The sequence below is a fragment of the Grus americana genome, chromosome Z, assembly GCF_028858705.1.
Source record: "Grus americana isolate bGruAme1 chromosome Z, bGruAme1.mat, whole genome shotgun sequence".
Classification (NCBI taxonomy): domain Eukaryota; kingdom Metazoa; phylum Chordata; class Aves; order Gruiformes; family Gruidae; genus Grus; species Grus americana.
Window position 1 is genome coordinate 5,499,816 of NC_072891.1, and position 9,316 is coordinate 5,509,131.

Genomic DNA, 9,316 nt, shown 5'->3' on the forward strand with positions numbered 1-9,316 from the left:
AATCCAAGGGCAAGCCAGTCATGGGTGCCCCCCTCTCTCCATTGATGACATATGGGTCTCTATCTCCTAATCTGAGTCCTTCACTTAGGTCCCAATCAAGTAAAGTTTGGTCTGTGGGCTCTGATGGGTCAAAAGACCCCTGAACTGAGGCATCCATGCAACTACTGCCCATCTGGAGATGGATGTAGGTTTGAATATGGTCCCGGTTCCTACCTAGGGCACGCTGCAGCTTATTGTTATTTTAATTGTTGCTATTTTTTCAGAGGTTTTCCTTAAGGGCCCTGGGAGGTCTATTCACTGAGCTAAGCCCGACAAAAATGTTTTGGCCTGAAAGCCACACTTAAAAGGCAGCATGCTTTAAGAGTAGATATGTCTTCATGTCTGATAAAAAGATGGAGGAGTGGGACCTATGTTTCTGTGACTGTTTCCCATCACACAGAACTGGGATCTAATGTAAACCAACACCTACAGCAAATGAGATTTATCAAGCAGTATTTGTAGGGACAACACCTCTCCGTTTAAGTCAACAGACTGAAATATCTCAATTGACTTTGGGATGCCTATAATAACACTTTTAAATTGTTATGGTTTCAGAAAACATGGCCTCCATTTTTTGTCCCCTCACACATCAAAAGAAGACAGAGACCTTCAACAAGCCCTGTATTTGTATGCATTTATCAGCTTCAAGTCCAGCAGTTTAGACTACTGTCCTGTTTAAAAGCATGTGGTTAGAACAGTTTAAAAGGAAAAAGTGTTTCCTCTTCTTCCCCCATCCTCGATTTTTCTGAATAAATTGGGGGGGGGAAAAAGGAATTACTGACAGCTGGAGAGAATTTACTCAACCTTTCAGGAAGAAAATTGCCATCAACCAAAGAGAAAGCATGACATTTTGCAGCCCATTAGGTGAAGGTTTATGGAAGTTACAAGGATGTGAATATATGGGTTAATATTTTAAACTGTTTTTCAACCTTAGGAATAATGGGCAGGTATAATAACACTTTGCCCAGATGCCTGCTATAATACTTTACATGTACACAATCCTATTCAAACACTTACTAAACTCTCCCCCCAGTTAAGCTCCACATCTCTGATCCCTTCTGAAAAAGAACTGAAGAATTCAGCAGAGAATTATTTCCCTGTACAGAATTCTATTGAATACCCACTATAGAGCTCCATAGGAAGGCTTTAGAGAGAAAAAGAGGGAAAAAAGAAAAAAAAAAGAAGAAAAAAAAAAGAAAAAACTACAGGAAGGATTTCCTTGTCTAGCAAACTAATAGGATTTCAGAGGAGTTTCAGTGGAAACCCCATTGCATTCTGCAAAGCCAAAAATTTAGCAAGATGCAAGGAGAGGTAAGCATGGATCATAGCATCACTCCAGAATTCACTGGGTTTGGAAACACACAGTGAAGTTAGGCCAGTGTCCAAGTCTTAGAAATCACATCAGTAGGATATTCAGGATATGTGGATTCATATGGAGGAAAGACATGCCTGTAACGCCTTGCAGCTTGACCTCTGGTTTGAGTATCATCATTTTCTCCCTTCCATCTTAAAACCAACCTCCTCATCTGCTAAAAACCAGGACAGAAACAGAATGATTCATTGTATACATATATATCTCTCCGTTTTAAAGGTTAAGGCTAACAAAAATTTCAAAGTAACATAAAACCTCAGGCTTCCGATCTTTAACCCATCTCTAATTTTGAGGTATTTAAATGAGTCCTGGGTTATCCCATGCTTGCCTACCACGCATTCTTCTGAACAGCCTTCCCAAGCACTATTACAGGAGATATACCATACTAGAGTAGAGGAAACTTTGCTCTCATCGCTGCCACATTCATAGAGCCCTTAACTGCCCAGGACTGCACAGCAACTCTTACAGGAGCAGGAATTCACTCCTCCAGAGGCACTGAGCAGCTAAATAAGTCACCCCCACAACAGCATTTAGCCACAACCCCAGCACCCTACTCTGACAGGCATTTGCACCCCAATATATCACACACTGCAGAACCAAGCCTTGGGCCACACCGTGCTCTGGTACTCACCAGGACAGGTCAGAGCCTTGCCACCGCCTTCTGACGTTGTGCTTGCATGGAAATTGGTCTCCTCCTGCATGGCTTTTCTACACATTGAGCTTGCTTTCAAAAAAGTGCATCAGACTCACGAGCCCTGCATAGAGAGGACAACTCAGGCTCATCCTTACCATCTGAACAACTCCTTTTTTCCCTGTAAGACCCCTGTGCTGGTTGGACACGTACACAAGCCGCACCACTGTCCCCACTCATAAGCAAGAGTAAACCTGACCCGGGAATCTGTGAGCAACACCAGTGACTGTGTTCCCATAGTACTTCTCTGGCCAACTTCCTGTTTTGACATCTGTGTTTCAGCCCCATAACCTTCCCCTTCACATCTAAAGTCATCGTCACACGCTGGTAATGGCACATGGGTTCAGTGGACAGGCAGCCAGGCAAAGATCGTAGGGAAACAGAGGCCTGAGACCTCGCAAAGATCCTCAGCTAGACTTGGAAGTAAACTAGAGCTGTAAAGATCATAATCAAGACTGGATCAAATCCTCACAATCCTTGGGGTGTCTGAGGTTCAGAGTTTCGATCTGGCTTTTTAGAGAGAGAGGTGATGAACCTGAGAACTCTTTGAAATTTTCAATTTCATAAAATACCACAAAAGCCTAAATGAAATAATGTCAGAAGATTGCTTTTCTTATCCAGCTGCTCCACTACTTACAGTAAAAGCTCATCATTGTGTTTGGACAATCTGTGCTGCAAAGTAAAACGAACTCCAAAAGGGCAAAGTAGGCCCTAACTCTGCTCCCTCTCAAGAGCTGATAAACAGAAATTACCACCTGCTACTTCCTTCACACATTTCCTTGGCTCTGAAAGACAAGCTGCATTATTGTCTGGCTGCTTTTATTAAATTTAAGAAATTATTTTGCCTTCCTTTTTTTGGCCCCATCTATTTATCCCCTTTGCTTTTCTCTGTCTGCGACCAGTTGGACATGAATGCAGAATTCAGGTGCCTGTTGGGGAGCTGCACTTGTTCCCAGCACCGAGCAGATCTCTAAGCAGGTCCAAGGACACAATGAACTTTTGAAGCCACATGAAGTGAAATCTTCACGTTGGGAGGAGAATGAAACCATCTCTAAGGGTTTGAGTGCACCTCAGAAGCAACTGTGCTAACAACGCACAGTTGCAACCTGATTTCATTCCATATCAGAAAGCAAAGCAGTCCCAACCTCCAAAGTTTGGAAATTATTTTCAGATCTGACAGTCCTCCCTAGGCTAAAACCTGGAGTTGAGGGGTTTTAAAGCCCATCTTTAATCAAGACAACAACTTCCTAAAAGGATGAGTCATTTTATTTCCTCAAAAATAATAAGGGGAAAGGAAACTTTTTTTTTTTTTATCAAGCTGGAAAGAGAGAAAGTAATGAGAACAGAACCTGTAATAGCAGCAAAAGCAGTCCCAGTAGAAACCACAAGCCCTGCAGCAAAACACTGGGAACTTTCTCCACTAAAGTTCTCCCACAGACTCTCGCCTTTGGACTAGCTCTAGCCCTTGGACTCCTGCTGCCTAAAAGTGCCTGGACATCCCAGCAATGAGGCTAGATTTTGCTGTGGGTTTCATCTGACCACCTTTTTTTTTTTTCTTTTTTTTGTGGTGCACAAATTTGATGCCCTTCTGTCATCATTAAATGCATGCTTAATCGTGGTACTTAACCCTGCGTGCCTGCATGTTATGGTAGGCAAAAATGAGATGCTGAATGTTCTGAACATGACTTAAATCCTATTCAGATTGGCCCTACTGTGGGCCATGCATCATGGAGCACATTTTGGCAGTTATTAATGCTGCCTTTTAACATCATTGCAGACCCACAGATCACAGATACTCCAGAGATGGGTAGTTAACGGAGAACAAGAAAGACCGCCTAGGCATATGGTTAAACAAATCAGTCATCAATTCACTGGGAGAGCTTTCATTTCCATCACAGCAATCTGTTGGATCCCAGAACTGTTTTTACGTGGTTCATTAGACAGTAGCCTTTCTTGCTACTAGTTGGGTCAAGAGTCAAAATTGCTGTGTAATTGCAAGTCTCTGAGCACAAGGAAAGAGTTTTTCAGTCCTGGAGGGTGTTGTCCAAAGGGGAAAGAAAACAGAAGGGAAAGATTATCTGTGAGCAATTGAGCCCTACTGAGAGGGCAAAAAAAGTCACTGAAACTGGGATTAGCCAAATCTTATAACGGAAAACGAGTCCTGTTGATGAGCTGGCACTCGCCTAAGAGATCTATGTGCTGGGGAAAAGGAGCTCAAATGATGGGTCAAAACAGATGAGAAGAGAAGATTAAGCAGCATCCAAAGCCAAAAAAAAAAAAAAAAAAAAAAGGATGATTGGACCTTTTCAAGCATTTAACTCCTTGAGTTAATTAAGCACATGGCAATAGGAGTTGTTAAAAAAGAACAGTTCCCAACTTAATCAAAGTACATTATTGGAAATGATACTGAGGAACCTCAATAGAGAAACCCAGTAAATATCAACTCAAGCTAAATAGCTCAGTTGTGATTATTATTAATAATAAATCATGGCCACTGTTTCTTTTGTTTGCCAACAACCAGCACAGTTTATGGCTCTGCACAAACCTAACACACCATTTTATTACATTTCAGAGAGTGCATCCTCCTAAAATGATAATGTGTTAATAATCTATGCTGGGCTTTTTGGCAGGAACCAAAGAGCTCAAACAACTTGAAATAACATCAGCAAAAAATTATTTATTCCCCATCCCTAGTTGCAGAGAAAACAGAGGTTTTCTTGGCTCAGTTACTTCTCAATAGATTTCTGGTTTCAATTAAAACTTTGAGTCTGAGAAGTTAAAAAAAAAAAAAAAACACACAGAAAAAACCCCCAAAGCCAATAAGAGATGGAAGAGAATTCTCCATTCACTGTTTCTGCTCCCCCCCCCTGCTTTTACATAACCCTTCCAAGCTAAGAGCAGAGATTAAAGTACAACTATATTGTTTGGAGGGTTTTTCCTCCTTTCAGCTAAAAAAAAACCATTTCAAATGGAGATTAAAAAAGTTTCTCCTTTGAGTGGAAGTAGGTTCAGACTGAAGGGAGTAATCTGAGCAAAAACTGAGGAAGCGCAGAAAGGTGTGCGTGAAACAGCCGCTTGATAGGCATTTTTTCTCCCGTCTACGATAAAAGGTCCTAGACACTTGTTTCCTCAGGTTCATGCTATTGCTGCCTAACGTTAGACGGGCGATTATATCATTACTGTAGCCTGCACCAAGTTAGTCCTGGCTGCAGGGGCTGTCGGATCAATAATTGTTCCCATTTGGGTCCATAATATTCAACACGGGATTGGATTTGCCAGCAGTCCTTTACCCCTGAAATCCTCCTGTCAATACGAAAAGGATCAGATTACTTTCCCTGACAGCAGAGGACTAGCAGGCTCAGCGCTCTGCTCGCCTCGCACATCCTTTGCGGTTTGACAGATGGGCATATAAGGCAGCACGGCGGGTACCCCCCCGGCCCGGACCGGCCTGGCACGGCCCCGGCAGGGCCACCGCGGACCCGCGGCTAATGAAACACCTCTACCTGCGGGGGGAGAAGCCCTGCCCGGCTCCCCCCTAACCCCCCCTACCCCATCCCCGCCGGCCGTATTTGCTTGCGGCGGACTCCTCCCAGTGCCCAGCTCGGCTCGCCGCGCTCACGGCAGCCGCCGGCCCACACCCCCAGCCCGGGGCGGGGGCACCACCACCCCACGGCACCGGGATGGGTGGGCAGTGCCCCCCCCCCCGCCCCCAGCCGCCTCTCCATGTACCCCCCTCCCTGCATAGCCTCCTCCCCTGCGGGGAAGCCCTCCGCATCTCCCCTTGCAAACCCTCCCGGGGACGGGGGAGCTGCCCGCCGGGGGTGCGGGGCCGGGTCCCTTCCGTCCGTCCGTCCGTCCGTCCGTCCGTCCTCCCCCCCGCAGGCGGCCGCTCCCCGTGTCCGGCTCCCGGCGGCGAAATGCCCTTTTAGCATCAGGCGTCAGGCCCGAGATTATCAGTGCCGTTTATTTGAAGCGGAAACGAATCGGAAATCCTTCTCTCAACTGCCTTTTTAGACACATAAATATACACAGGCAGGGGCAGGCTGCGCAGGGGACCGCCGGTGCCCGGTCTGATGCACATACAAACACACACACACACACACACACACTCTCACACTCCAGAGTCACACACCGGGAAACAAGGGCGGGAAGGGGCCCCCGACTATCCGGAGGGACCTGATTTCCCACTGCCCGCCGGGGGAACCCGGCGTGGAAGGGGTGTGAGTGTGAGTGTGCGTGAGTGTGTATGCATGGAGGTGGGCAGGGAGCCTTGCGCCAGGGCTGGAGTTGACAATAGCCGCCCGCGGCTGCAGCCTGCGTTTTGCCCCCCCCCAATACAAACATACACACACACCCCCGATAATATCGACGATATTCAAACCGCCCAAAGGTGAACTCCACTTCCACTCGGGGGGGGGGGGGGGCACCGGAGTCCCAGGGGCGGCAATCATCGGCTTATTAATAACCATTATTAACGCGCCTCACTTTGCCACCGAGCAGGAGAAGCGGGGGGGGTCCCGCATTGCTAATTACTCTCCCCCCTTTCTCCACTCCACACCCCCCCAACACACTTCTTTGCTCCTGCAAATTGCCGCTTTTCGGGGCTGCGTGTCCTTTTCAATGTCAAAACAAGCGCGGGGCCGTGGCGGCCGCCCCGGGGCAGCGCCGCTCCCCCCCTCCCGCGCCCAGCGCCGAGCACCGCCGCGGACCCCCGCGCACACGCACACGCACACACACACACATACACACACGCTCACACGGGCGCGCGCGCGCACGCACACTCTCTTTCACACACACACACACAAATCCTCATAAGGTTACAATGTTGCTCTCTAGCTCCACTTAACCTGCAATTTACGAAGCGGGGGGGTCTCCCCCCCCTCCTTTCCACACACACACACACACACATAGCTTCCACCTACCCCCGGCACCGTCGGGGAAACACATACAGGTTACCAAAGGGGTGGGGGGAAATAAGAGGGGGTAAATACATTATGCAAACTCCTAAAAAAACCCCTGCAACCCCTTTCCAACAGCACGGTTTTACACACATACACACACACCCAACCACACACATACACACACCCCCACACCAGCCACAAAGCGTAGGGAAGGAAGGGGTCGGAGGGGGCGAGGTGGACTCGCATGCATTGCACAGCGGAGAAATATTCCACCCCCCAAATAAATAAAGCCCTTTCCGCGCCATTGCAAAGTCACCACACGAAAAAAAGGAGACGACATTAACTTTTGCATGCAGAGACGAAAAAGGGGGGGGGGGGGAAGGAAGGGGAAAGAGAGAGGGGTAAGACCCTCCTGCAATCCGGATCATCAAGACAGACCTTTCCTCGATGGCTCAGGTTTTTGTTGCTTTTTTTTTTTTTTTTTTTTTTTTTTACTAACCCATATCCCCAAAACGGCAGCGGGGGGCTTCTTAGCAGCTTCCTCTTCTTCTTCTTCTTTCTTTCTCCTCCTCCCTCGGATTCCCCCCTTCTTGTCTCTTCTCTTTTAGATCCCGGTTTCAATCCCTCGCCACAGCCCCCAAAGGTGCTTTTGCTTGTGTTGCGGCAAACCCATGGCGGTGTTCATCTGTCAGATCAGGGGAGCGCACGGCCGCGCAGCACACGCAGAGCGGAGAGGGAGGAGGGCGGGGGGGAGGAGGGAAGGCACCCGGGGAGAGGGAGATGGACGGACAGACAGAGGGATAGATAGCTCGATAGATAAATGATAGATAGATAAATAGAGCAAGATAGAGCGAGAAGGGGGGAAAATGGCGTCTTGGAAGCCGGAATCCCGGAGTAAATCAAATTAACACGCAACACCCAGAGCAGTCCCGGCTAATTTTAGCAGGATCCAAAATAAAATGAAAAGGAAAAGGGGGGTGGGAAGGAGGAGAAAGGGGGGGGGTGAAAGAAGGGGGGGGGGGGAAGGAGGGGGGAAAAAAGGGAGAGAAAAAAAAATCAATGCACTGGATAAAATCCTGGATTTGAAATCGATGGAGCTTGTCTCTGTCTCTCTGGCTCTCTTGCTTTTCCTTTTCTTTTCCTTTTTTTTTTTTTTTTGAAGGGGGCTTTTTTTGCTTTCTGTTTGTTGTTGTTGGTTGTTTGGGGGCCTTTTGAAGGGGGGCGAAGGGGGGGAAGCGTTTTCAGTTTTGCTTTTCCCGGCGAGGAGTTTAAAAAAAAAAAAGAAAAAAAAAACACGAAAAGAAAGAAAGAGCAAAACCCCGCGACGAGAAAAGGGCTGCTTTGGCGGCGAGGAAGCTGTTCCCTTTATTCCGGCTCTGGTCTCCGGAGCTGGCCCGTGCTGGTGCCGGAGCTCCGGCGGGCTGCGGGGCTGCGGCCGCCCGCTCCCCCCGCCGCGCCGCGCCGCCCCGCGCCGCCCCACGCCGCTCCGCGCCGGGCCGCGCCGAGGGAGGGCAAAGGGGAGGCGGGGGGAAAACAACACCCCCTTTTGCTAACGGGCACGGGATCGATGCTCACGCACCTACGGAGACACACCTCCCCCCCCCCCCCCCGCCCCCCCTCGCTGAGAGTACAGTTTCGGAAAGAGGGCGTCTGGGGGCTGCTTTTTGCTCCCCGCTGGATTTTCCTTTCTCTGCCTTTTATTTTGCCTTTTGGTCTGGTTCCCCCCTCTCTCCCTCTCCCTCCCTGCAAGGGGCGGCGATTTGTTTAAGCAGATCTGGGGGCTGATGGCTCCGTCTCTCTCTTTCCTCTGTTTCGCTCGCTCGCTCCCGGAGTCCTGCAGCACTGGGGCGGAGGGGGGGGAGGAATAAATGGTAATGATCAGGCGCGCACACACACACAGACACACACTCGGTGTGGCTGCAGTGCTCAGCCCTGGGTTAATGTACTCAACAGTGCCACTACCTGACACAACAGCAGCAGTGATGGGGGCAGGGGAGAAAAGGCAGAGAAGGTGAGCCTCAGGTTAGTGGTATTTATTCCACTCCAATCTCTGCCTCTCCCACCCCCCCACCCCCCCTCCATCCCTCACTCCCCATATCTTTTTCACAGCACAGACCCTACGGGCTCAGGTATGTGGGAGATTTTTGGAGTCCAGTGACTGCTGTTCAGACCTGAGGTGAGGAATCCCTCTCTGGGGCTGGGGGAGACAAGCAAGGACTCCCAACACTTATTTTAAGGATTAAAGCCCCACCACATGCTTTCAGTATAAAGCAGTAACAGTGCCCAAAATACAGCACAAATTCAGCCCCAGGC

At 48.9% G+C, this 9,316-nt stretch overlaps 1 protein-coding gene across 3 annotated transcripts in view; it reads right to left on the minus strand.

Moving 5' to 3' along the window:
- The window catches only part of SETBP1 (SET binding protein 1), a 264,716-nt gene extending 256,190 nt beyond the window's left edge, over nt 1-8,526 (minus strand). For all 3 annotated transcript variants that reach the window (XM_054811244.1, XM_054811243.1, XM_054811241.1), the window contains exon 1: nt 7,503-8,526. The gene's annotated coding sequence lies outside the window, so the exon portion shown is untranslated. The remainder of the gene's footprint in view (nt 1-7,502) is intronic.
- Nucleotides 8,527-9,316: the final 790 nt, after the last annotated feature.